Raw genomic sequence first — 27428 nt, forward strand, 5'->3', positions numbered from 1 at the left:
GGGACGTCATAATATTCGAAACAAAACGTGGTAAGATACATTTATCCCCTCCTTCCATTATCATCTTTGAAGACAGTTCTTTATAAATGCCAAAAACAGTATAGTTTTCTTCCCTTATAATCTACGTCATACGAAATCTTGGAGGGGCATCAATGAATTTCGCATGGTACGGAATCCACAAATCCATCACAACTAATTGATTTAACATTGCAAACTTTCCCCCAACCCTCACCCCTCCCGTTGCTACAATCTTCGTTCGACTGATAACCAAACCTAGCTAACTAACTCTGTGCATCCCCCTACCTACAGTCTGACGAGCATGGTTGATGGCAAGATCTCTTGCGGTGAACTCTCGACATACGGCAAACAATTCTACGTTACTTAGGGTTGGGTGGGTGGGTTCAGGCTGAGCTAGGCTAATTGGGTTGATATCCTAAAGCTGATTGGGCTTCCTCTTCTAGATCAGATGGATTGGTATGATCTATCATCCTTTAAACAATATATGAATATGACATGGAAAGACTGAATTCCAGGAGAAGAAATCTAAATTAACGTAGCTAAACTTGTTAATTATATAAAGAAAGGCAATACCACGCTAAGAAACCTATTATTTTTCTTTAACCTAACACAACCTAGCCAAACCTATTTCCTAACCTAACATAACCTAGCCATGCCTATTTCCTAACCTACCATAACCTAGCCAAGCCTATTCCTAATTTAGCTTAATCTATCCGAGCCTAGCCTAGCTTAACCAAGCCGAGCGTAGTCTGACGCACCTTAAACTCTTGAATATGACCACTAAGTGTAGAGCAAAACTCTGGCAATTTCAAAGAATCCGTTAATATGATTTTCTCTGATGCTGATGCTGGATCATCTCCGTAGCCATTAATATACATATATATATATATATATATATATATATATATATATATATATATATATATATATATATATATATATATATACTAAGTGGAATATTTTTACAAATACACCTCACCACTTTACGGTACGCTGCAGCGTTTCTACCATGTATGAAACGATATTTCAACCATCCTTTTCAACAATCAGGGAGTTCCATTACTTCTACTGTACCGGTGTTCACCATTCGCTTCATCTCGTAACGGTTCTGCCATAGATTTGGCTAATCCTTTTACGCAGCAGTGTTTTCCCCAACTCTGTTCATCGATTACTATAGCCGTTATACATTGCTTATAGTGTATATAGCTGATCAGTCATGTAGTTGTTGTATACTATAGCGTTCACCAATCACTACTAGTCGTTATCTGTTTCAGTATGATACTATACAGCTAAGCAGTCACTATAGTGAATAGGTTGCAGTACTTATATGCTATATCGTTCACCAGTCACTATAGTCATTATATAATGTAGTGTTTATACTATATTGTTCACCAATCACTGTAATCACAACATACAACAAATAACATCCTTTATTTTGTTCGCCAAACACAAAAGCAGAGTGCAAACAGTCAACCCAGCTGTTCATCCTCCACTCGGGAATGGTCGTTCAACGGGAACATGGCCGTTATCATGTACCACTGATAAAGCTAAACAGTGAGTGCTATCACTGCTTATCATATTCCAAGCACTGAGAAAACAAGCTAGACAGTCATTGCATTGGCGGAGATGCATTTACCTTTGGTGCTGGCAAGCCCTGAAGGGTGTGGCCAGGCACAGAGGGTGGGTGGATATACCTTACGACACATTCTGTTTGCTAAGCAACACAGAGGGTGAGGACAGATAAGCCAATGGATCTCACGGTACTGGAGGAAGATCCGTCCTCAGTGGATTCAAGAGCTGCTTTATAAGGTGGTAAAGTCCACGCTCACAAAGGGATTCGATGACGAAGACTCAAACATATTTACTGGTGAATGTTTCGTAGAAATAAATCCAAGAAGGTAGACTTTTCTGTACATTATAACCTCAAGGGGCAGAGGCATTTATAACCATACATGGACGATCAGAATGTTCTTGAAAAGAAATGGCAGCTGAGGGGGGATAGAAATCTAGTGAAACTAAACAAGTGACGGAAAGGAATCAAAGATGACAGTAATAGGATACAATATGGATTAGACCATCAGTGTGTTATGGAGTACATCTCCCAGATGCAGCGGGTAAGGGAGGTCGGCCCGTGACAAAAAGACAACATCCAGAGCAACGAGACGAACACACGTGCCAGAACAGGAAGGGCTTCACAGCGTCAGAAGAACTATGGACACGTGAGAGCCAGACGCACATTGAGGGAGTGGTGAGGGAGGGGGACGGACGGGCGGCTTGCTGCAAGCAACGGCCGACTGGAAATCGTTCGTACAAGATGGGTAAGCCCCCCCAACCCCCTTCCCCTCCATTCCCCAGTAGGGACGCGGTTCAACCTGCCCGTTCCAACTGCTTATTGTACCTGGAATCGGGACTGTCCAATTAGGCCACGAACAAAGCTTCGCGAGGAGAGAGAGAGAGAGAGAGAGAGAGAGAGAGAGAGAGAGAGAGAGAGAGTCTCCACGAGACAGGAATCCATCCGTGATCCAAAGTCTCGTACCTCGTCAGGGATCAAACCCCCCCTCGAGCATCATCATGCGAACTCATAAAAAGTAAACAAGACGTCGTATCTTTTGCAGCAAGGAAGATGAGGATGAAAGTTCCTTAAGATCTCTCGTAGAGGAATGAGGCTTCACAACCTGGTATGCTACCTCACCTGGGCTCCCTGATGACATGTATGGAAGGCTTTACAGTGCAGTGTTTCGAGAGAGAAATACAAGCACAGTTACTGATGAGAGATCTACAACACCTACGTTTAGCAGAGAGACTGGGAGACAGTGTGGAGATGACTCCATTGCCGATACGAGACATCGTTTTACTAAAGGAAATTGAAACTTTTGGATTTCTAGTTATTGCAGGACAATTTGGGAGACTTTTTTCTGTGAACAAACACCACGACCAACGCATCAGATGCCTTTCCAAGTGGAGAGTTCAACTGTTTCGGGTCTCTTTGAACTACCCTTGGAACACCACTGAAGACAATGGCAGTCACTGTTCAAGGGATTCAAACACCTGAATCAAAGAATTACATGAAAGATCTCGAGGACATGTTGCAGACAATTTTTGATCGAATTGGTAGAAAGTATCAGTCAGAATCAAACGCAGCACAAAGCCTATGTAGCGTATTCCAGTTACATCCAGATGGAAACGCAGGGCCACGCAACTCCTGGCCTGATCCATCCAACAACCTTGTAACAGGAACACAAACAATGCAACAGCGAACAACAGACGGTCCTCATCAAACGGTATAGATGATTCAAAACCAGTCACCTCAAGTTCGAACGGGATCACAACAAGCCACTCGGGTATCAGACGATCTGTCGTGAACGAGACAAAAGACGATCGAGCTAATAAGTTTATATAGTTGAAAAGAGTTTCAGAAGCTAGTATAGAATCTGAGTCACTTCTCAGGATGGTATAGTGACACAGTGGATGAGAAAGGATTGAAAATCTTCAAACAGATGAGTTAAAAATGTTTAAGTTAAATTTCTTTAAAATTATTGCTAAGAAAGTCACACAAGATGATGATGATGATGAAAATAATGATAAGAATAATAATAAAGACAATAATATAATAATAATAATAATAATAATAATAATAATAATAATAATAATAATGCCAACACTAGTAAGCGAATATGTACGTACGTCTCCCAATTAATCATCTCTTTCGCAACGTCCACTACATTCCCAACAACAAGGGTCAGGTCAAAGGTCAGATATCCCCACCACACCAAGCAACTGCCAAGAATGAAACTCCAATCGTCAGCAAAACGTTATAGAAATACCGAGGAAGCTTTATTGAAGGCATTACAGACCTCTAAATCAGTCTTTAAAAACGTCTTATGGTAACATACATGATCAAATGTCTTCTTTGCTTATAAGACACATAGAAGACGGGGGAATGAATCTCTTGTGTAAAATACAATCAATTCTTTCAAAGCTGCAGAGTACATCTGTGATAAATACAAATGTGATAAATAACTGTTCATCTAGTTTAACAAGTTCCAGAATTTTGAGGGGACAAATGTTAAGGTAATAGCTATATGTCTTGAATTAATACTGGAGAAGAATAAGGATTATTATTATATTTACTACGCTTTCTAGAGTGATGGACAAGGTAGTTACTGACAAATATATACTAATCTCCAGCCTCAGTCTTCTTTGATGACTCTGAAAATAGGTTATAACAACACAACGTTCCTGTTCTTCCCAGTAGGGCGTTGAGTCTTAAGCAGAACACTCAAAGCCTCTTACATCCACAGCTTCCACGTTCTCTCTCTCTCTTTCTCTCTGAGTTTATCTATTTCGGTAACTTTTTATCAAAATTTGCACCGCCATTTTTATCTAATCAGTTGACTTAACCTATTAAAATAAAAGTTGTTGCAATCACCGAGATTCTTACAAAGTCTTATTTCGAAAATTGGAGATATAAATTTCTATCTATGAAACAAATATATAGATTGGGTTAGGTTAGGTTTGTTTAGGTTGAACTGGATTAGATTAGGTTTGATGGAGCTGCATTGGTTAAGGTTACACTGGGATTGATAAAAGTTGGGTTAGGTTTATTTAGGTTAGGTTTATTTAGGTTAAGTTAAACTTGTCTCTTGATAACAGGATCAAGAAATGTGATTATTCTATCTTACTTTGCATCGAAAAATGAAATTTCCTTTGTTTCGAACTCAGGACTAACACTGTGTTGCTTTATGGATGACTACAGCAACATTTCTTGCTTAGGTAAATGTCATTAATCCAAAAATGCAGTCGCTTAAGGAAAATCAATAAATTCAAAAAAAGAAAAACAAAATGATACATTTAACATTAGACATGAGTATCTCAAGGAGCGAGGCTGCCACACCGCCATCAACACCACCTATCCTAGCTCATACGTCTTGGCTTTCCCTCCAAGGTCGACTCGAGTCGCCCCTTGACCCATCTACACATCAAATTACGTGCCCGGTAACTGCTGCTCATCAGGAAATCAACACAGCCGAGGAGACGGTTCAAACCTGCGGGCTGTTGTCTGTCGTATGTGGTGACACAAGATCCCGTCTCCATGACTACCGTTTAAGCTAGCCACGTCGGAGGGAGGTGACTTGACGCGTAGCCGCCATGGATTTCAAACGCACTGCAAGCCGAAGCTTATTTGATCTCGTCCTCAACCTCACTTTCGCCAGTACCTCACCTCCCGCTGCAAACCACTTTATCAACAGGATCTAATACTACTTATATATGATACACACTCCTGATGCAAAGGGGGTTCGTGCCTAATTTGAAAAGGACCCACGGTAGCTCATAACTGGAAAGTCTTTATACATATCTCGCTGACGACAACATCCACTGCAGCTGGTGACTGGTGGGGTATTTTTTGTCTGTACAGAATCATTGTGTAATTGTATTTACAGTGACAGGCAGCTAGAGGGTGTTACTCGTACATGGGACCGCTGGTAACTGTGTGAGAGCCATGGATACAATGACTATATCATAATCTGTATAGAGCTAGGCTAAGTCGTCTGTGGCCGTAGATTTGTGTGGCTTTGATGATAGCTATAATTGGCTACCATTAAATGCATTTCATCAGTAAACACAAAACTTCAAAATCATTTTTTCCCTTACTGATAACTTGTAATATCAAAAAGCACCTCTTCGAGAAGGTTTTAAATTTAGTCGTAATGTAAGTCTTGGTAATGGCAAAACATATCCATGTTGCCATCCAGAATTTTTTTCCTAACTTCAATTCATTCCAGGTGAGCAGAGGGACCAGTGGATTGTGATCAACACGATATGTCACGTGAGCCTGTGACATGTTGTGCTTACATTAGAAGTTCTTCTTTCAATTATACTCTGATTAATACCATTTATTTGACTTTGTTTTAATCCTTGGAAATAGTTGAGAAATCTCAGTATTTAACCTTTAATCTTCCCATATGGCAGAGTAGTTTACCTTTATTCATCACTGACATTAGTCAATATTTATTTTCCCTTTGATCTCAGCACTAAGGAGTAATTACTGTCATCTTTTGTTGTGATCATGGAGCACTCTGTATGATGTCATTCCGTGGTGCTGACTACGAGGCAAGATTCTCTCTGTACTTTACACTACACTCTCTCATGAAGTCTACAAACACTCTGGCAAACGGAAGCCTTTAAAATCATCCCTCTCCTATTTTCTAGGCAACTCAAGAGAATGTTTTTCGTTCCATCATTTCGTAACTGGTTGGTACTGGTGGGAGTTGACGTCAGTCAAGCCTCGCTCTGGGTATCGAGTACTCCTGCAAAAGGATCACGACCATTTAATAAAACGATCGGTTCTCTCGGTATTCTAATTCGATTCCTCATCCCCTAACAATTTTATTACCAGTCTGTCAGCAGTTGACAGCTCTTATAACTTTCCCCACTCTATAATACTTCTTTTTTTTATAAAGGTCTTTCTTTAGCTGTGTTTATTATTGCGCCATGTTAGACATCTTGTGAACATTTCTCTCTACCTTACGAATTCATCATCATTTTTTCTTTTCGTGTAATTGATTTTTTTTAATAGGTTTCAACACCTTATTAACTACTTCATAGGTAAGAGTTTAGTGATTCTTTTTTTTTTTTTACCGCAATATTGCTCTATATTTTCTTGGAGGCGAGGTAATAACTTTATGTTCCCACCACTGACTTCTCATTTACCGTATTCCCCTTCTGACAACTTCGCTGCAAATCACCACCTGACAACTTCATTATACTCTTACACCACCTGACAACTTCACTACACCCTTTCACACCACCTGACAACTTCACTATACCCTCTCACACCGGCTGACAACTTCACTATACTTTCTCACACCACCTGACAATTTCACTACACTCTCTCACACCACAACTTCATTGTACTCTCACACCACCTGACAACTTCACTATACCCTCTCACACCACCTGACAGCTTCACTACACCCTCTTACACCGCCTGACAACTTCACTACACTCTCTCACAACATTTCACAACTTCAATACACTCTCTCACACCACCTGACAACTTCACTACACCCTCTCACACCACCTGACAACTTCACTGTACTCTCTCACCACCTGACAACTTCATTATACCCTTAACACCTGAGGTCTTTACTGTTCTCTCGCCACCTGACAGCTTCTCCTCACACTCTCTCCCACCACCTGACAACCTCATTATACTCTCACCAACCTGCTATGTTTATCCTACTCTCACTGCCTAACATCTTTTATTGTACTCTCACCACCCGACAACTTCATTACACTCTCACTACCTGTCAGCTTCACTATTCTCTCACCATCAAAGTTAGACACACACACACACACACACACACACACACACACACACACTCGCCTCCACCTCCCAACGTAATTCAACCTACAGAGTCTGATAACTTTATTATTCTCTCACCACTTAACCAACTTCATACCACACTCTCATTACGTGACAACATAAACACTCCGAATTACACGACAGCTACAGTGTATCCTCCTCCTCCAATCACACGACAGCTACAGTGTATCCTCCTCCTCCAATCAAACGACAGCTACAGTGTATACTCCTCCTCCAATCACACGACAGCTACAGTGTATCCTCCTCCTCCAATCACACGACAGCTACAGTGTATCCTCCTCCTCCAATCACACGACAGCTACAGTGTATCCTCCTCCTCCAATCACACGACAGCTACAGTGTATCCTCCTCCTCCAATCACACGGCAGCTACAGTGTATCCTCCTCCTCCAATCACACGACAGCTACAGTGTATCCTCCTCCTCCAATCACACGACAGCTACAGTGTATCCTCCTCCTCCAATCACACGACAGCTACAGTGTATCCTCCTCCTCCAATCACACGACAGCTACAGTGTATCCTCCTCCTCCAATCACACGACAGCTACAGTGTATCCTCCTCCTCCAATCACACGGCAGCTACAGTGTATCCTCCTCCTCCAATCACACGACAGCTACAGTGTATCCTCCTCCTCCAATCACACGACAGCTACAGTGTATCCTCCTCCTCCAATCACACGACAGCTACAGTGTATCCTCCTCCTCCAATCACACGTCAGCTACAGTGTATCCTCCTCCTCCAATCACACGACAGCTACAGTGTATCCTCCTCCTCCAATCACACGGCAGCTACAGTGTATCCTCCTCCTCCAATCACACGGCAGCTACAGTGTATCCTCCTCCTCCAATCACACGACAGCTACAGTGTATCCTCCTCCTCCAATCACACGACAGCTACAGTGTATCCTCCTCCTCCAATCACACGACAGCTACAGTGTATCCTCCTCCTCCAATCAAACGACAGCTACAGTGTATCCTCCTCCACACAGCTCCCTTACGCTACCAACACCTGGTATCACATGCATTACTTAGTGTGTGGATCTTGCTCAGCGCCCTAATGCTTCCTAGACCCCTCCCCTCCTTCCAGCCAGGGTGGCGATCAATCAATACGAATGAATAAAACTGAACTCCAACAGCAACAGACCAAACTGGAGTTCTAACGAGCCCTGTTTGCGACCGTGGAAAAGACCAGGATGTCATTGATTAATGTGGCTGGAGCTGAAAGATTTTAGAGATTTTTGAAAGAAGGAGACCAGTGAACTTGTCGTATCTCTGAGGAGGTTCAACTAATACCAGTCGATATATATATATATACATATATATATATATATATATATATATATATATATATATATATATATATATATATATATATATATATATTCCTATGAGTCCACGGGGAAAATGAAACACGATAAGTTCCCAAGTGCACTTTCGTGTAATAATCACATCATCAGGGGAGACACAAGAGAGAAATATAACAGTCAGTTGATATACAACGAAGAGACGAGACTAGGACGCCATTTGGTACACATGTGACTGTCCAAAACTATATATCTATATATATATATCCCTGGGGATAGGGGAGAAAGAATACTTCCCACGTATTCCCTGCGTGTCGTAGAAGGCGACTAAAAGGGAAGGGAGCGGGGGGCTGAAAATCCTCCTCTCTCTTTTTTTTTTTTATTTTTCCAAAAGAAGGAACAGAGAACGGGGCCAGGTGAGGATATTCCCTCAGAGTCCTCTGTTCTTAACGCTACCTTGCTAACGCGGGAAATGGCGAATAGTTTGAAAGAAAAAGAAAGAAATATATATATATATATATATATATATATATATATATATATATATATATATATATATATATATATATATTTTTTTTTTTTTTTTTTTTTTTTATACTTTGTCGCTGTCTCCCGCGTTTGCGAGGTAGCGCAAGGAAACAGACGAAAGAAATGCCCCCCCCCCCCCATACACATGTACATACACACGTCCACACGCGCAAATATACATACCTACACAGCTCTCCATGGTTTACCCCAGACGCTTCACATGCCTTGATTCAATCCACTGACAGCACGTCAACCCCTGTATACCACACCGCTCCAATTCACTCTATTCCTTGCCCTCCTTTCACCCTCCTGCATGTTCAGGCCCCGATCACACAAAATCTTTTTCACTCCATCTTTCCACCTCCAATTTGGTCTCCCTCTTCTACTCGTTCCCTCCACCTCCGACACATATATCCTCTTGGTCAATCTTTCCTCACTCATTCTCTCCATGTGCCCAAACCATTTCAAAACACCCTCTTCTGCTCTCTCAACCACGCTCTTTTTATTTCCACACATCTCTCTTACCCTTACGTTACTTACTCGATCAAACCACCTCACACCACACATTTTCCTCAAACATCTCATTTCCAGCACATCCATCCTCCTGCGCACATCTCTATCCATAGCCCACGCCTCGCAACCATACAACATTGTTGGAACCACTATTCCTTCAAACATACCCATTTTTGCTTTCCGAGATAATGTTCTCGACTTCCACACATTTTTCAAGGCTCCCAAAATTTTCGCCCCCTCCCCCACCCTATGATCCACTTCCGCTTCCATGGTTCCATCCGCTGACAGATCCACTCCCAGATATCTAAAACACTTCACTTCCTCCAGTTTTTCTCCATTCAAACTCACCTCCCAATTGACTTGACCCTCACCCCTACTGTACCTAATAACCTTGCTCTTATTCACATTTACTCTTAACTTTCTTCTTCCACACACTTTACCAAACTCAGTCACCAGCTTCTGCAGTTTCTCACATGAATCAGCCACCAGCGCTGTATCATCAGCGAACAACAACTGACTCACTTCCCAAGCTCTCTCATCCCCAACAGACTTCATACTTGCCCCTCTTTCCAGGACTCTTGCATTTACCTCCCTAACAACCCCATCCATAAACAAATTAAACAACCATGGAGACATCACACACCCCTGCCGCAAACCTACATTCACTGAGAACCAATCACTTTCCTCTCTTCCTACACGTACACATGCCTTACATCCTCGATAAAAACTTTTCACTGCTTCTAACAACTTTCCTCCCACACCATATATTCTTAATACCTTCCACAGAGCATCTCTATCAACTCTATCATATGCCTTCTCCAGATCCATAAATGCTACATACAAATCCATTTGCTTTTCTAAGTATTTCTCACATACATTCTTCAAAGCAAACACCTGATCCACACATCCTCTACCACTTCTGAAACCGCACTGCTCTTCCCCAATCTGATGCTCTGTACATGCCTTCACCCTCTCAATCAATACCCTCCCATATAATTTACCACTAATACTCAACAAAATGATATATATATATATATATATATATATATATATATATATATATATATATATATATATGAAAAATACACCATACTAGTCACTGGTATGTAAAATGGAGATTGACCTACATATCTTCCTACCTCTGGCGAATGAAAGTTTTTTCCTGTGTTGTAAATTTACATAAATATCATCAACCACTGAAGGAGTAATATAAAAGAATATATATCTATATCTATATATATATATATATATATATATATATATATATATATATATATATACCTTCGGTACATTCAGACTGCAGTAAAGAGAAATATTTAATCAGATTTAATGAAAAACATTTTGTGTATTTTGCGCAATAGGAAGTGTAAAACATTTTTTTTTTAACTACAATAGTTTTTGTAGACTAGACTAGCATATATTATGATATTTATATATATATATATATATATATATATATATATATATATATATATATATATATATATATATATATATATATATTATCAATACAGCCTCCCTGCGCGAGATGCCATCTTGTGTGTATGTGTGTGTGGGTGAAATGCCAATAATTGTCAGACATTTGTATATACAAATCTAACGACCACATTATACAGAAGAGCTGTAATTAGTGATCAAGGAAATGAACTACGTACTGAATCACGTATGAGTATAAAGAAACATGCGTAAGACCTCAGTGAATTTTTTTTTCCAGACCTCAGTGAATTTTTTTTTTCCATTAATTTCCAACCCATAAAAAAAAAAGGTCTGTCACTCCATAATTGATCAAAAGGGTTTGATACGAAAAGCTCTGATAATTACGAGTGATGAAAAATGAATGTCTTCCATTACAGTAAAATCTCAGACGATGATCACACATCATTATACTTGCTTCTGCTCCTCGCGGTACCGACTGCCATAAAGCGACACTTACGTGATCTTACTAAACCTCGAAATGCCTATGTAAGACATTGGACAATACTCCTGAGGAGACCTTAGAGAGAGAGAGAGAGAGAGAGAGAGAGAGAGAGAGAGAGAGAGAGAGAGAGAGAGAGAGAGAGAGAGAGAGAGGCAACGCTCAAAGAAACTAGGTGTGGGAGAAAATTCCCACACCTCAAGTCAAATGGGGAAAGAAATTGACAGGCTCACGATACACGTCTTGTGACGTAGACAAGCTCGTATTGTTGCATGATACGTCATATGACGCAAATAGGCTCGTGTTGCTTCATGATACGTCATGTGACGCAGATAGGCTCGTGTTGCTTCATGGGACGTCATGCTGCTTCATGGAACTTCATGAGGCGTAGACGTCCTCATTTTGCTGCATGGTACGTCGGAAGACGTAGACGTGCTCATGTCGCAGTATGATACCGTCGTATGGCGTAGACGGGTTCATGGTGCTGCATGGCACATCATGTGACGTAGACGGATTCTTGTCGCTGCATGATACGTCGTATGACGTAGACTGGTTCATGTCGCTGCATGATACGTCACATGACGTAGACAGACGTTTATGTTGCCTTACGGTACATAATGTAATGTTGAAAGAATTGTCACTGAAACACCTGTCAGTAATGTGCAGGTGTTACAGGTGTTAGCAGTGATGACTTGGGTGATAAGTTGAATGGCAAAAGGTGAGAGTAAATATGTTGGCATATGCGAGAGATGCATGTGGCATGCGGGGGACGGGAGGCGGGCAGATTAGAAAGGGTAGTGAGTGGTGGGATGAAGATGTAAAGTTGCAAGTGAAAGAAGAAAGAGATGCGTTTGGGCGGTGATTACAGGGAAGGAGTGCAAGTGATTGGGAGATGTATAAGAGAAGCGGTCGAAAGGAAAGCGCAGGGGTTTAAAAAGAGGGAAATGAGAGATGGGATGAGCGAGTATCAGTAGACTTTAGGGAGAATTAGAAAATGTTTTGGAAGGAGGGTTATTCTGTGCCAAAGACAAGAGGACAAATAGGAACTGAAGAGGGCAAAGGGGAAGTGGTAACAGGTAATGATGAAGTGAGGAGATGAAGTGAGTATTTTGAAGGACTGTTGAACATGTCTGATGATACAGTGGCAGATGTAGGGCACATTTGGGTCGGGTTGGTATACGAAGTGAGACTGTAATGAGAGAGAGAGAGAGAGAGAGAGAGAGAGAGAGAGAGAGAGAGAGAGAGAGAGAGAGAGAGAAAGAGAGAGAGAGAGAGAGAGAGAGAGAGAGAGAGAGAGAGAGAGAGAGAGAGAGAGAGAGAGAGAGAGAGAGAGAGAGATGAAAGGCGTGCCACGCGATAGAGTGAATTGGAACACTGTGGAATACAAGGGTCGACGTACTAAACAAGAAGGGCATGCGAAGCGTCCGGGGTAAACCATGGACAAGACTGTTGGGGGGGCCTGGATGTGGATAGGGAACTGTGGTGTCGGTGCATTACACACGCCAGCTAGACAATGGATGTGAGTGGATGCATCCCTTTCTTCGTCTAATACTACAGCTATCTCGTTAACGCGGGAAACACAAGTTCAACTACCTGACACCTCACTAGTAACCTTACACGTATTATTAAGAATAACCTTAGCATTTTACCAGCTAACTCAGTGATTAGTTTCATCAAGATGTACAAACATGGATTAATATTGCTGGCCGGTACGTATATCGTATTTGCACCGATTAATTCTAGTATCTAACCCTTTCCCAGTTGTGAATCACGTATGTAAAAATTGGTTGCCATTTTCTGCATGAAATTTGATAAAAACAAAACACTGACCTCAACAGGAGAATTATTCATCAGTATGCCTTTATCATTGCAACTGTTTTAAATATAACATGTACACTAAATTTTCCAGTAATGGAAAGCGCTCAGGGTTCTGTTTTCCTTTTCCTAGTGGTATTTCTGCATTAATGAAGTCCCGTATGTGTTTGTTGTGATTTTCTGCATATATATATATATATATATATATATATATATATATATATATATATATATATATATATATATATGGTAAACATGCTTACCAAATGGCGTCCTAGCTTCGTCTCTTCGATGTATATCAACTGACTTATATTTCTCTCTTGTGTCTCCCCTGATGATGTGATTATTACACGAAAGTGCACTTGGGAACTTTTCGTGTTTCATTTTCCCCGTGGACTCATAGGAATATATATATATATATATATATATATATATATATATATATATATATATATATATATATTTTTTTTTTTTTTTTTTTCAAACTATTCGCCATTTCCCGCGTTAGCGAGGTAGCGTTAAGAACAGAGGACTGGGCTATTGAGGGAATATCCTCACCTGGCCCCTTCTCTGTTCCTTCTTTTGGAAAATTAAAAAAAATTGAGAGGGAGGATTTCCAGCCCCCCGCTCCCTCCCCTTTTATTCGCCTTCTACGACACGCAGGGAATACGTGGGAAGTATTCTTTCTCCCCTATCCCCAGGGATATATATATATATATATATATATATATATATATATATATATATATATATATATATATATATATATATATACTGATGTTTCACATTCGGTCATATTTACTGATTCATTACTATCGAGTTCTGTATTAATGTATAAATATTTGAAAAGAGAGAGAGAGAGAGAGAGAGAGAGAGAGAGAGAGAGAGAGAGAGAGAGAGAGAGAGATGTATGAAAATGTATGATGAATACGGTATACGTAGGATACATGGAAGAGACAGTCATCATAATTTCCAATGATCTGGGACGAGGCAATCTGTTGGAAGACAGTAAGCAATATGAATTCATAATTCTGTATAGATGGAGAGAGGAGAGCAAAGCAGAAGGCTCCTTCCCACCCACCGCTATAGATGGAGACAAGACAGTAAAGCAGAAGGCTCCTCCCCCACCCACCGCTATAGATGGAGACAGAAGAGCAAAGCAAAAGGCTCCTCCCCACCCACCACTATAGATGGAGACAGGACAGTACAGCAGAAGGCTCCTCCCCACCCACCACTATAGATGGAGACAAGACAGTACAGCAGAAGGCTCCTCCCCACCCACCACTATAGATGGAGACAGAAGAGCAAAGCAAAAGGCTCCTTCCCACCCACCACTATAGATGGAGAAGGCTCCTCCCCTCCCCATCACTCTCTCTGGCACAAAGTCGGCAGGAAAAAAAAAAAAGTGGCCATTAAAAAAACCGTGCAATATATACATATAGTCCAATGACATCAAGTCATCACAGGCTACGATGAATGGGAGAAAAAAAAATGCATTCTGATTTAAACATGAACCGCCGAATGCTTTGGGGGAGGAAGCAATTTCACCTCTAACACGTAAAGGAAAAATGAATTGAAATACGTACTCACGTTCCTTTGCATCATACCGTCAATCTTGAACAGACTTGCTTATCGATAATCGTCATCATTAACGTGTATGTTGAGTTCTGATTGACCTGTCTTGCTATTCTGAGCCACGATATAAGCAGGCGGTGCTTTGTGCCTAGGTTTGACGTTTGCCTGACGCATTATTCCCTTTAACTTCACAGTCGTATTTCTGGTCACTGTACCTCTTAACTAAAGTGGAGTTATTCTCGTCGGAATTTTCATCCAGTAATTTGATCATTGTTATCAGACGTCCTCCTGAGCATAGGCTGTTGTGCTCTTTAAGAAGGGAATGACCTTGATAATTTCAAGTCTTTCTTCATCATATTTTTCTCTACGAGCGATTGTGTTATTGTTATTATCATCATCGTTGCGTTTCTGTAAAATTAATTCTAGAACTGGTTCATTTCTGATGTGTATTCTGGTGAAAATGGAGCAGAGTGGCCTGACTAGTGTGTATTCTTTGTATCGTTTTATGATTTATATATGTCTAGCCACGAGACTTTAACATTCAGATGAGCAATGCTCTTACATTTCCTAGTTCACTGAATATCACTTCCATGATCTTTGTTTTCTTGTATTTCAAAAATGGAATGACTTATCCAGCATTTTGAAATCTTTTATAATCCTTTTTTTTTTCGTCACCAAAATGCATTTATTTAGCATTTTTCTCCATTAAAGTCTATATTTTCCTTGACAGTGACCACTGCCTCAATTTGTCTAATTCTCTTTGACTCATTAGACAAGATCTTGTCGAAAAATTTAGAGGCTTTACTTTTGACTCATTGATTCGAATACTGACACGTATGAGATCCGGATCTGTTCCATTCAAATGCATCATCGGTCTATTCCTTCAACATCCATCATCTGTTCCATCTACCATATGTTGTTCCACATCCAGCACCTGTTCTATCTACATTAAACATCTGTTCCACCCACATCTACCATTCCACATCCAGCACCTGTTCTATCTACATTAAACATCTGTTCCACCCACATCTCTAACATTTGTCTGTTCGACCCACATTTATCATCCTTGATTCGAACCTCGTGGTACCCCGCTCGTCACGCTGAATCAATCGAATATTTTCCCTCGTTTACTGACACGCGTTGTTCCCCAAGCCAATCCAGTGAGACTGAACTGTTGTGGAAAGTAGCTCCGGAAGCTGAGGTGGAACCAGAAGGAACTGAAGTTATAAAAAACACAGCCACATTCTCCATCTTCCACTTGATATGGTGACGAGAGGCTGGAATAGCAGGCAATGGCTACTTGCCCTGAAGATGTCTCGAGAAATAGACAAAGTCTTAGAGTCTCTGTCTTTCTGTTTCCTGTGGGTTTATCTGCATCGGGCGGGCAGCAGGCATCTGCTGAAAGCAATATATATATATACATAAACCACATTAAGCTTCTAACATCGACACAGAGCCTGATATAATCCAAATTCTAAATCCTTGTCAGAAGAAAAAAATATATCATCAACCAGCGTCAACACTTTCCCTTCAAAACGAGAAAACAAATGAGATTCGTTTGGCAAAAAAATACTAAATGTTCCTCGGGGTGGAAAAAAGAAAAAAAGAAAAAGAAAAAACTGTATTTTTAAAGAAAAAAGAAAAAAATTCAGGAGTTTTGTGGTCTTGGTGGAGGGAGTGCCTGTCAGAGAGGTGGGTAGCCATAGCGGGAGAGGCTCAGTTGACTGGCGGAGTAATGGGTGGGCCATGTTACCCTCAGTGAGTGACAGCACTTGGTTGGTTCTGCCCACATATACACAACACCTGTCTCACGTCCCTACCAACCAACCCTACCACACACCACCCCCTCACCTCCTCTCTCTCTCTCTCTCTCTCTCTCTCTCTCTCTCTCTCTCTCTCTCTCTCTCTCTCTCTCTCTGCCCCCCCTTCCAGGTGCAAACCTCTGCTACACCTTAAAAATAAAAAATAAAGGCTTGCTAAGTTCCCGTCATATGTCTAAATCTTTCTTTTTTTTTTTGGAAACATTTGCAGGGATTTTTTTTTTTCTCTCAAGCCGTGAAGTAAATGGTACTATGTTTTGATTAGACCATCTGAGTGTGATTTCTGAATGAAATCTTGGTTCTCGTACATGGATTATTCTTTCAGTGCGGAGGTGATCACGGGAATTTACCCGAGTATGTTATAATGGAGGAAATGATTTCTCTGAATCCCTACTGGACTGGGTTTAATCACCATAAGAGAGAGCTTTAGACAAGATTAGGTTAATCGCCACAATGAAGAAGTTGAGTACTGGAGCAAAAGAAGTTGTAGACAAATTACATTCTTATATCGTCCACTCGATAAGAACATAGAGAAGAGCTGTGATTAATCCTCTCATTTATAATTGAAAAAAAAAATTGCTCAAGTTAAAAAATTAACTTGAAGACGATCATAGATTGGTACAGGTAGGCAGCGAACTTGTTTGGTGTTTCGCGTCGATCTTACACACATAGACACTGTACACACAAGGCACAAGTCGGGAGAACTTCCACGATTCCATGAGTCGTCCACAGTTCTCCGGTCTCCATCCACACACTATAATCCTCTCCCGGGATCGTCGTCTTACGTTGCCAGTCCACGGGGAGGCAAGACCGACCTCACCCCTCCTCTCTCCCTATGGAATCACCCATCGCTGGGAGTGATGATGCTGCTGCTGATGCTGCTGCTGATGCTGCTGCTGATGCTGCTGATGCTGCTGCTGATGCTGATGCTGCTGCTGATGCTGCTGATGCTGATGCTGATGCTGCTGCTGATGCTGATGCTGCTGCTGATGCTGCTGATGCTGCTGCTGATGCTGATGCTGATGCTGCTGCTGCTGATGCTGCTGCTGATGCTGATGCTGCTGCTGATGCTGCTGCTGCTGATGCTGCTGCTGATGCTGATGCTGCTGCTGATGCTGCTGATGCTGATGCTGATGCTGCTGCTGATGCTGATGCTGCTGCTGATGCTGCTGATGCTGCTGCTGATGCTGATGCTGATGCTGCTGCTGCTGATGCTGCTGCTGCTGCTGATGCTGCTGCTGATGCTGCTGATGCTGATGCTGATGCTGCTGCTGATGCTGCTGCTGCTGCTGCTGATGCTGCTGCTGATGCTGCTGATGCTGCTGCTGATGCTGCTGCTGCTGATGATGCTGCTGATGATGCTACTGCTGATGATGGTACTGCTGATAATGCTGCTGCTGATGCTGATGATGATGATGCTACTGCTGATGATGCTGCTGCTGATGCTGATGATGATGATGCTACTGCTGATGATGCTGCTGCTGATGCTGATGATGATGATGCTACTGCTGATGATGCTGCTGCTGATGCTGATGATGATGATGCTACTGCTGATGATGCTGCTGCTGATGCTGATGATGATGATGCTACTGCTGATGATGCTGCTGCTGATGCTGATGATGATGATGATGATGATGATGATGCTACTGCTGATGCTGCTGCTGATGCTGCTGCTGTTACTGCTGATGCTACTGCTGATGCTACTGCTGATGCTGCTGCTGATGCTGCTACTGCTGATGCTGCTGCTGATGCTGCTGATGCTACTGCTGATGCTACTGCTGATGCTGCTGCTGATGCTGCTGATGCTGATGATGATGATGATGATGATGATGATGATGCTACTGCTGGTGCTGCTGCTGATGCTGCTGCTGCTACTGCTGATGCTGCTGCTGATGCTGCTGATGCTACTGCTGATGCTACTGCTGATGCTGCTGCTGATGCTGCTACTGCTGATGCTGCTGCTGATGCTGCTGCTGATGCTACTGCTGATGCTACTGCTGATGCTGTTGCTGATGCTGATGATGATGATGATGATGTTGTTGGACTTGATTCTCTTTTTCGCCAGTAATCGCTCGAGGTTGCCACCGCGTCTCCAGGCAGGGTGACCAGTGAGAGAGGAACAGAAGGGCGAAGGGGGAGGAAGGCGTTCCACAGAAGCTGAATCGAGAGGCATATTATAGCCCCTTCATGGAGTCACACTGTTCATTCTTGGAGTCGTACTGTCCATTCCTGGAATCGTTCTGTCCATTCCTGGAATCGTTCTGTCAATTCTTGGAGTCGTACTGTCCATTCCTGGAATCGTTCTGTCCATTCTTGGAGTCATACTGTCCAGTCCTGGAATCGTACTGTCCATTCTTGGAATCGTTCGGTCCATTCTTAGAGTCATACTGTCCATTCTTGGAATCGTACTGTCCATTCTTGGAATCGTACTGTCCATTCTTGGAATCGTACTGTCCATTCTTGGAATCGTACAGTCCATTCTTGGAATCGTACTGTCCATTCCTGGAATCGTTCTGTCAATTCTTGGAGACGTACTGTCCATTCTTGGAATCGTACTGTCCATTCCTGGAATCGTACTGTCCATTCCTGGAATCGTTCTGTCCATTCTTGGAGTCGTACTGTCCATTCTTGGAGTCGTACTGTCCATTCTTGGAGTCGTACTGTCCATTCTTGGAGTCGTAATGTCCATTCTTGGAGACGTACTGTCCATTCTTGGAATCGTACTGTCCATTCCTGGAATCGTACTGTCCATTCCTGGAATCGTTCTGTCCATTCTTGGAGTCGTACTGTCCATTCTTGGAGTCGTACTGTCCATTCTTGGAGTCATACTGTCCATTCTTGGAGTCATACTGTCCATTCTTGTTCAGTGACGGCAAGAGGAATCGTCACAGTAGTCTGTCTATCTGTCTGTCTGTCTGTCATGTCTGTCTGTCATACGGTGAAGAGGGGGTACCTGCAGTTTCTAATGACGAGCTGACAAGCTATACACTCATTATTCACTTACGCCTCGCAGTTCTAAGTCCCTTTAGTACACATAAGAACGGACCGATACGTCTCTATCCATCCCATTTCCGATAGGTCTCTATCCATCCCATTTCCGATACGTCTCTATCCATCCCATTTCCGATACGTCTCTATCCATCCCATTTCCGATACGTCTCTATCCATCCCATTTCCGATAGGTCTCTATCCATCCCATTTCCGATACGTCTTTATCCATCCCATTTCCGATACGCCTCTATCCATCCCATTTCCGATAGGTCTCTATCCTTCCCATTTCCGATACGTCTCTATCCATCCCATTTCCGATACATCTCTATCCATCCCATTTCCGATACGTCTCTATCCTTCCCATTTCCGATACGTCTCTATCCATCCCATTTCCGATACATCTCTATCCATCCCATTTCCGATACGTCTCTATCCATCCCATTTCCGATACGTCTCTATCCCTCCCATTTCCTAGTAGACGAACGAGGACGAGAATTAATGCCATGCACTGTGCATGATTTCATGAGGTGGAGGTCGCTTCACACGTTGACATGGGAAGCCTTGGCATGCAGTGGTGGAGGTCAGCCGGGCCTGTTATCACGGAGGAGGTCGGTGTGGCTCGAATGATCCATCACAAGGCAAAAGGTGATTATCCAAGGCTTGTTAATCCGGCCACCGATGCGTATATATCATGTTAATAAGGAAAATGAGTTTGAATATCAAGATTAGTGTACTACAATCACGATTAAGAGCAGGTAAACATATATAACTTTCGGATACATACATTTGTTTTTTTTTCATTTGTTTTCATAAAACGTAAAATTTTTTTTTGAAGACTCTTGATAAGGATTAGAATCACACGTCTATCAGTCATTCATTAGAGTCGTCACACGTCTATCAGTCATTCATTAGAGTCACACGTCTATCAATCATTCATTAGAGTCACGAGTCTATCAATCATTCATTAGAGTCACACGTCTATCAATCATTCATTAGAGTCACACGTCTATCAATCATTCATTAGAGTCACACGTCTATCAATCATTCATTAGAGTCACACGTCTATCAATCATTCATTAGAGCCACACGTCTATCAATCATTCATTAGAGTCACACGTCTATCAATCATTCATTAGAGTCACACGTCTATCAATCATTCATTAGAGTCACATGTCTATCAATCATTCATTAGAGTCACACGTCTATCAGTCATTCATTAGAGTCACACGTCTATCAATCATTCATTAGGGTCACACGTCTATCAATCATTCATTAGAGTCACACGTCTATCAATCATTCATTAGAGTCACACGTCTATCAGTCATTCATTAGAGTCACACGTCTATCAATCATTCATTAGAGTCACATGTCTATCAATCATTCATTAGAGTCACACGTCTATCAATCATTCATTAGAGTCACACGTCTATCAGTCATTCATTAGAGTCACACGTCTATCAATCATTCATTAGAGTCACATGTCTATCAATCATTCATTAGAGTCACACGTCTATCAATCATTCATTAGAGTCACACGTCTATCAATCATTCATTAGAGTCACACGTCTATCAATCATTCATTAGAGTCACACGTCTATCAATCATTCATTAGAGTCACACGTCTATCAATCATTCATTTTTTTGAGGACGCGACTGTTATCTTTGGCGATACGAAAGTGTCTCCAGGAGCAAGCAAGATAAAGGAGGTGATGCCTCTCACACAAGACCGAATCGTATCGAACCCTGTAACGTGAGTCGCTGAACGTGTGTAGACTGGAAGCTGATCCCAGAGCGGCCACGCCTCCATCCATCAATATACTGTACCTCACGCTGATCGCTTCCTCCCTCCACACACCCCACAGCCGATAAGTAGAGCACACACACACACACACACACACACACACACACACACACACACACTTTGTGCCTCATACTGACATTTACTGAGTATAGAGAGAGGGTCTTGTGTACGAGAAAACCTGTTCCCTTCTATGGATTCCGTTGTTCGCGTAGTAAACTCTGGAGAGCCAATGGTGACACTCCCTCACAGCTACGATTTGCCTGCCCTCATCTCTATATTTTTGAGCTCATATCAAAATATACCTTTCGGTATAGCTTTCCTCGCTATACCTCACAGTGTATGATCCCGGTATACCTTCCCTTGCTATACCACACAGTGTATGACCCCGGTATAGCTTTCCTCGCTATACCTCACAGTGTATGATCCCGGTATACCTTCCCTTGCTATACCACACAGTGTATGACCCCGGTATAGCTTTCCTCGCTATACCACACAGTGTATGATCCCGGTATACCTTCCCTTGCTATACCACACAGTGTATGACCCCGGTATACCTTCCCTTGCTATACCACACAGTGTATGATCCCGGTATACCTTCCCTTGCTATACCACACAGTGTATGACGTCGGTGTAGCTTCCCTTGCTATACCACACAGTGTATGATCCCGGTATACCTTCCCTTGCTATACCACACAGTGTATGACGCCGGTATAGCTTCCCTTGTTATACCACACAGTGTATGATCCCGGTATACCTTCCTTTGCTATACCACACAGTGTATGACCCCGGTATAGCTTCCCTCGCTATACCACATAGTGTATGACCCCGGTATAGCTTCCCTCGCTATACCACACAGTGTATGACGCCGGTATAGCTTCCCTCGCTATACCACATAGTGTATGACCCCGGTATAGCTTCCCTCGCTATACCACACAGTGTATGACGTCGGTGTAGCTTCCCTCGCTATACCACACAGTGTATGACGCTGGCGAAATTTCTTTATCCCCACTAGCAGCTGACAGTGTGGGACTAACACACACACACACTTTGTGTCTCATACTAAAATCGACGGAGTATATATAGTAAGGATCTGTTATACTCGTAAACTTATTTTCTATGGATTCTGTCACTCGTGTATATATATATATATATCTATCTGTGGACAACGACTGGTCATTCCATCTCACACCTGGCTTATCTACATCTCTGTCTTTCATCTTCATCAAATGATACCAACATATGTTTACGGTCTAACACCCTCTCCCTCCCTCCCTCTCTCTCTCGTCACTATTGACCTATTTCTCTAATGTGTATAACAAGGCATTCTTCCCCATCCCCCCCTTCCTCCTTTCTCTCGGTTTTCCAACGTCGACGTTACAAACGGGGACGATGTGTGACGCAGTGTTACATCTGTGGCCACACTCGAGCTACTCAAAAAGTTCCGAGGGTAAAAATGAGATAGAAATTCTTCACTGTCGACTCCACTCACTCTGGCGCGGAGACGACACACACACACACACACACACACACACACACACACACACCCTGGCTGACCTCCAGCCTACGGAGGGTACTATAAGCCACGGACCTCACTAACCAGAACCAGCCAATACGAAGTGAGGTATATTTTCTATCTTCATGGACCATCTTTTACCTAGTTTGGATGACGGTCGTTGTCTGCAGTTAAGATCCTTCTAATCTCTTACTCATGAGTACAATAATCGAACCTTGTGTGAGGGGGTGGTGTTATGAACAATATCCTTTTTCTAAGCACTTCTTCCTTGTCGTAAAGTATATGATTATAGACTTTACAGACTTGTTACAAACATACTTTAGACTTTTTCCTTATCCACTCAAAATCTTTCTAAGGAACTGTACAGTGTTACAAGGACCTAAAAACAGTGTTACAAGGATCTAATCACAGTGTTACAAGGACCTAAACACAGTGTTACAAGGATCTAATCACAGTGTTACAAGGACCTAATCACAGTGTTACAAGGATCTAATCACAGTGTTACAAGGACCTAATCACAGTGTTACAAGGACCTAATCACAGTGTTACAAGGACCTAATCACAGTGTTACAAGGATCTAATCACAGTGTTACAAGGACTTAATCACAGTGTTACAAGGACCTAATCACAGTGTTACAAGGACCTAATCACAGTGTTACAAGGATCTAATCACAGTGTTACAAGGACCTAATCACAGTGTTACAAGGATCTAATCACAGTGTTACAAGGATCTAATCACAGTGTTACAAGGATCTAATCACAGTGTTACAAGGATCTAATCACAGTGTTACAAGGACCTAATCACAGTGTTACAAGGACCTAATCACAGTGTTACAAGGATCTAATCACAGTGTTACAAGGACCTAATCACAGTGTTACAAGGATCTAATCACAGTGTTACAAGGACCTAATCACAGTGTTACAAGGACCTAATCGTTCTCATTCAACTGAGTAAGTATTCACTCTCGGCCACAAGTCAAGCCTTGTTGGAACTTTCTGAAACACTTGTCACGTCACTGATCACTATGACACCAAGCGCAGGTGGTGGACGGTTGTAACCCCAACGTAGCTCTTGAATAAGACGTTCTATGTGGCATGGCTATTGTCCTTTAGTGTGTCTTCCAACCCTTCGTTCTTCCTCCTTCTTTTTTTTGTGTCCCTTTCCTCCCGTCTCTCCTTCTAGTCTTCGTCTCTTCGTCCATCTACCTTCTCGATTTTTCCCCTTCCTCCCGATCTTCCTTCTGGTCTTCGTCTCTTCGTCCATCTACCTTCTCGATTTTTCCCCTTCCTCCCGTCCTTCCTTCTGGTCTTCGTCTCTTCGTCCATCTACCTTCTCGATTTTTCCCCTTCCTCCCGTCCTTCCTTCTGGTCTTCGTCTCTTCGTCCATCTACCTTCTCGATTTTTCCCCTTCCTCCCGTCCTTCCTTCTGGTCTTCGTCTCTTCGTCCATCTACCTTCTCGATTTTTCCCCTTCCTCCCGTCCTTCCTTCTGGTCTTCGTCTCTTCGTCCATCTACCTTCTCGATTTTTCCCCTTCCTCCCGTCCTTCCTTCTGGTCTTCGTCTCTTCGTCCATCCATCTTCTCGTTTTTCCCCCTTCCTCCCGTCCTTCCTTCTGGTCTTCGTCTCTTCGTCCATCCATCTTCTCGTTTCAAGTCTCCCTCCCCAGAATTTCCGTATCCTATCTCTCTATCCTGCTGGAACCTCCTCACGATTGAATCCTATCCATCCCACAGAGACCTCCCTCTACCCAATGTGACTCTCTCTCTCTCTCTCTCTCTCTCTCTCTCTCTCTCTCTCTCTCTCTCTCTCTCTTTTCCCCCGTAACGTTCTTCAACACCGTCGCTTGTTCATCCGGACCTCGCGCCACACACACACACACACACACATACACACACACATACCTCCTCCTCTGCCTCCTCCTGCCGCCTCCTCCTCCTCCTCCTCCTCCTCCTCCTCCTCCCTCAGGCGGGCAACAGGTTGGTCACGTGAGAGGAGCCAGGTAATTCACCCGCGGATTTCCTCCGTGTGTGTGTGTGTGTGTGTGTGTGTGTGTGTGTGTGTGTGTGTGTGTGTGTGTGTGATGACGTCATTCCCCCGGGGGCAGGCATCAACAACACCACGTCATAAAGCTCTTTAAATACCTTAATACAAAAGGCACACTTTATCCTGCATATCATCTTTTACCTTCTAGAAATAGTCATTCGACAGTTATTCGTTATTTATGTATACACTGCTCGAAAACGAGACTTATAGGAGTAGTTTATCAAGTGACATAAGGATTAGCCTGTATATTTTGGCTTGTTATAAATAACTGCTTCGTATTGGAGTGTATATACATACATACATACATATATATATATATATATATATATATATATATATATATATATATATATATATATATATATATATATATATATATATCTTTTTGAAATAGTTACTTGGTACTGGCTTGCACATCAGACTTTTAGGGCTAGGTTACCATGTGATATAAGGACTGCTAACTCCGTTATGACCGTAAAATGAAGTTATACACTTTCTACCACATGACAGTTATTGTGTGCTAGACGTACGGTTCTAAGTAAATCAATCTATCACCAGTTATCTATTATCATTATACAAACAAGTCTTCCTCACAGATATAAGGAACTATTCTAATTAAAACCAGCGTACAACGTAATCCGTAAGTTAATTAGTACGTGGGCTACAGGGATCATGTAAAATATGCTACATTGATGATAAAAAAAATAAAGAAACTTGTACAACCTAAACCTTGTACAACGAGGGAAAGAACATAACAAAAAAAAAATATGCAGATGTGCGCTTGTACCAAACCACAAATTCTCACGCGCTATTTACCAAGAACTCTGGACGCCCTTCCCACACACGTATTGGCACGTTGCTTCGCCTGTAATCATGACAACGACACTGATACAGTGGCAATTTTGTAACGCTACACGCAAATATACAGAGGAGTGAGGTGGAGGGTGGGGAAGAAGGGGGATACGAGAGAGCGAAGGTAGAACGGGTTGTAGACGGAAGGAAGGAAGGAAGGAAAGGAAAGGAAAGAAAGAAGTATTACGCGATGGAGATGTACGAGAGAGAGAGAGAGAGAGAGAAAGAGAGAGAGAGAGAGAGAGAGAGAGAGAGAGAGAGAGAGAGAGAGAGAGAGAGAGAGAGAGAGAGAGAGAGACTCTGCGTGAGGACACCCCTACCTAACTCGTAGCGCCACAGGTGAGTGAGAGGTAGACCATGATCACTGCGAGATGTGGATGGATTTGAGCTCACGCGTAACCGCGCCTCGTAAACCCTCTCTCTCTCTCTCTCTCTCTCTCTCTCTCTCTCTCTCTCTCTCTCTCTCTCTCTCTCTCCTTTTCCTGTTGAATACTTCACACCCACAAGACACTGTATACGACTCGTTCACTCGTCACTGCCAATAATGCAGTGCATATATATATGTATGATGCACTAACGGGTAATTCACAAGTCTGTTGACTTAAAGACACATAGAGTTTACTTGGATTTTAGAAGTATGATCACCCCACGCGCGCGCGCCTTTGAAGACATTCAAAATAAGAACGGTGACACATGTCATGTAATTCTTTCATAATTCTTTCCTTCATCACTGATTTCGCGTGTAACAAGCAGTGAAATAGAGGCACTGAAGACTGATAGACTTTGTCAACACCGAATCACAGGTAATGGGTACTGGGATGCGTCTGGTGGTCATTGACTTAATGGGTACTGGGATACAAGGAGCGGGTACTGGACAACAGATAATGGATCACAGATGATAAAATCAAAGGGTCACGGATGACAGGCCCCGGGGTCACAGATGATAGGTCACGGATGACAAGTACTCTACCACAGATGACAGACACTGTATCAAAAATTATAGGTCCTGGGAGTGAGTTGATATGTGAGTAGACGCAGAGGATGATAGACAGTGACTCACAGGGGATAGGTATTAGGTCACAGCTGATGGGCACTGGCTCTCACATGAGAGAGGTGAGAGGCAGCGTGACACAGACGATAGGGACTGTGACACAGACTACAAACACTGGGTCACAGATAACAGGAAGAAGATGACAGGTTATGGAAATACAGATGATGGGTAATGGGCCACAGAAGATAACTCCTGCATCACAGATGATAGGTATTGGGTCACAGATAATTCCTGGGTCACAGATGATAGATACCGTGACACAGACGATAGACAGTTGATCACGAGTGATAGATAAGGAGGCA

General features: G+C 42.4%; 1 protein-coding gene across 1 annotated transcript in view; it reads right to left on the reverse strand.

The window, feature by feature from the left end:
- LOC139749810 (zwei Ig domain protein zig-8-like) overlaps positions 1 to 27428 on the reverse strand; it is a 429206-nt gene that overhangs the window by 400737 nt on the left and 1041 nt on the right. The gene's annotated exons all lie outside the window — the stretch shown is intronic.

The sequence above is a fragment of the Panulirus ornatus genome, chromosome 8 (assembly GCF_036320965.1).
Source record: "Panulirus ornatus isolate Po-2019 chromosome 8, ASM3632096v1, whole genome shotgun sequence".
Taxonomy (NCBI): domain Eukaryota; kingdom Metazoa; phylum Arthropoda; class Malacostraca; order Decapoda; family Palinuridae; genus Panulirus; species Panulirus ornatus.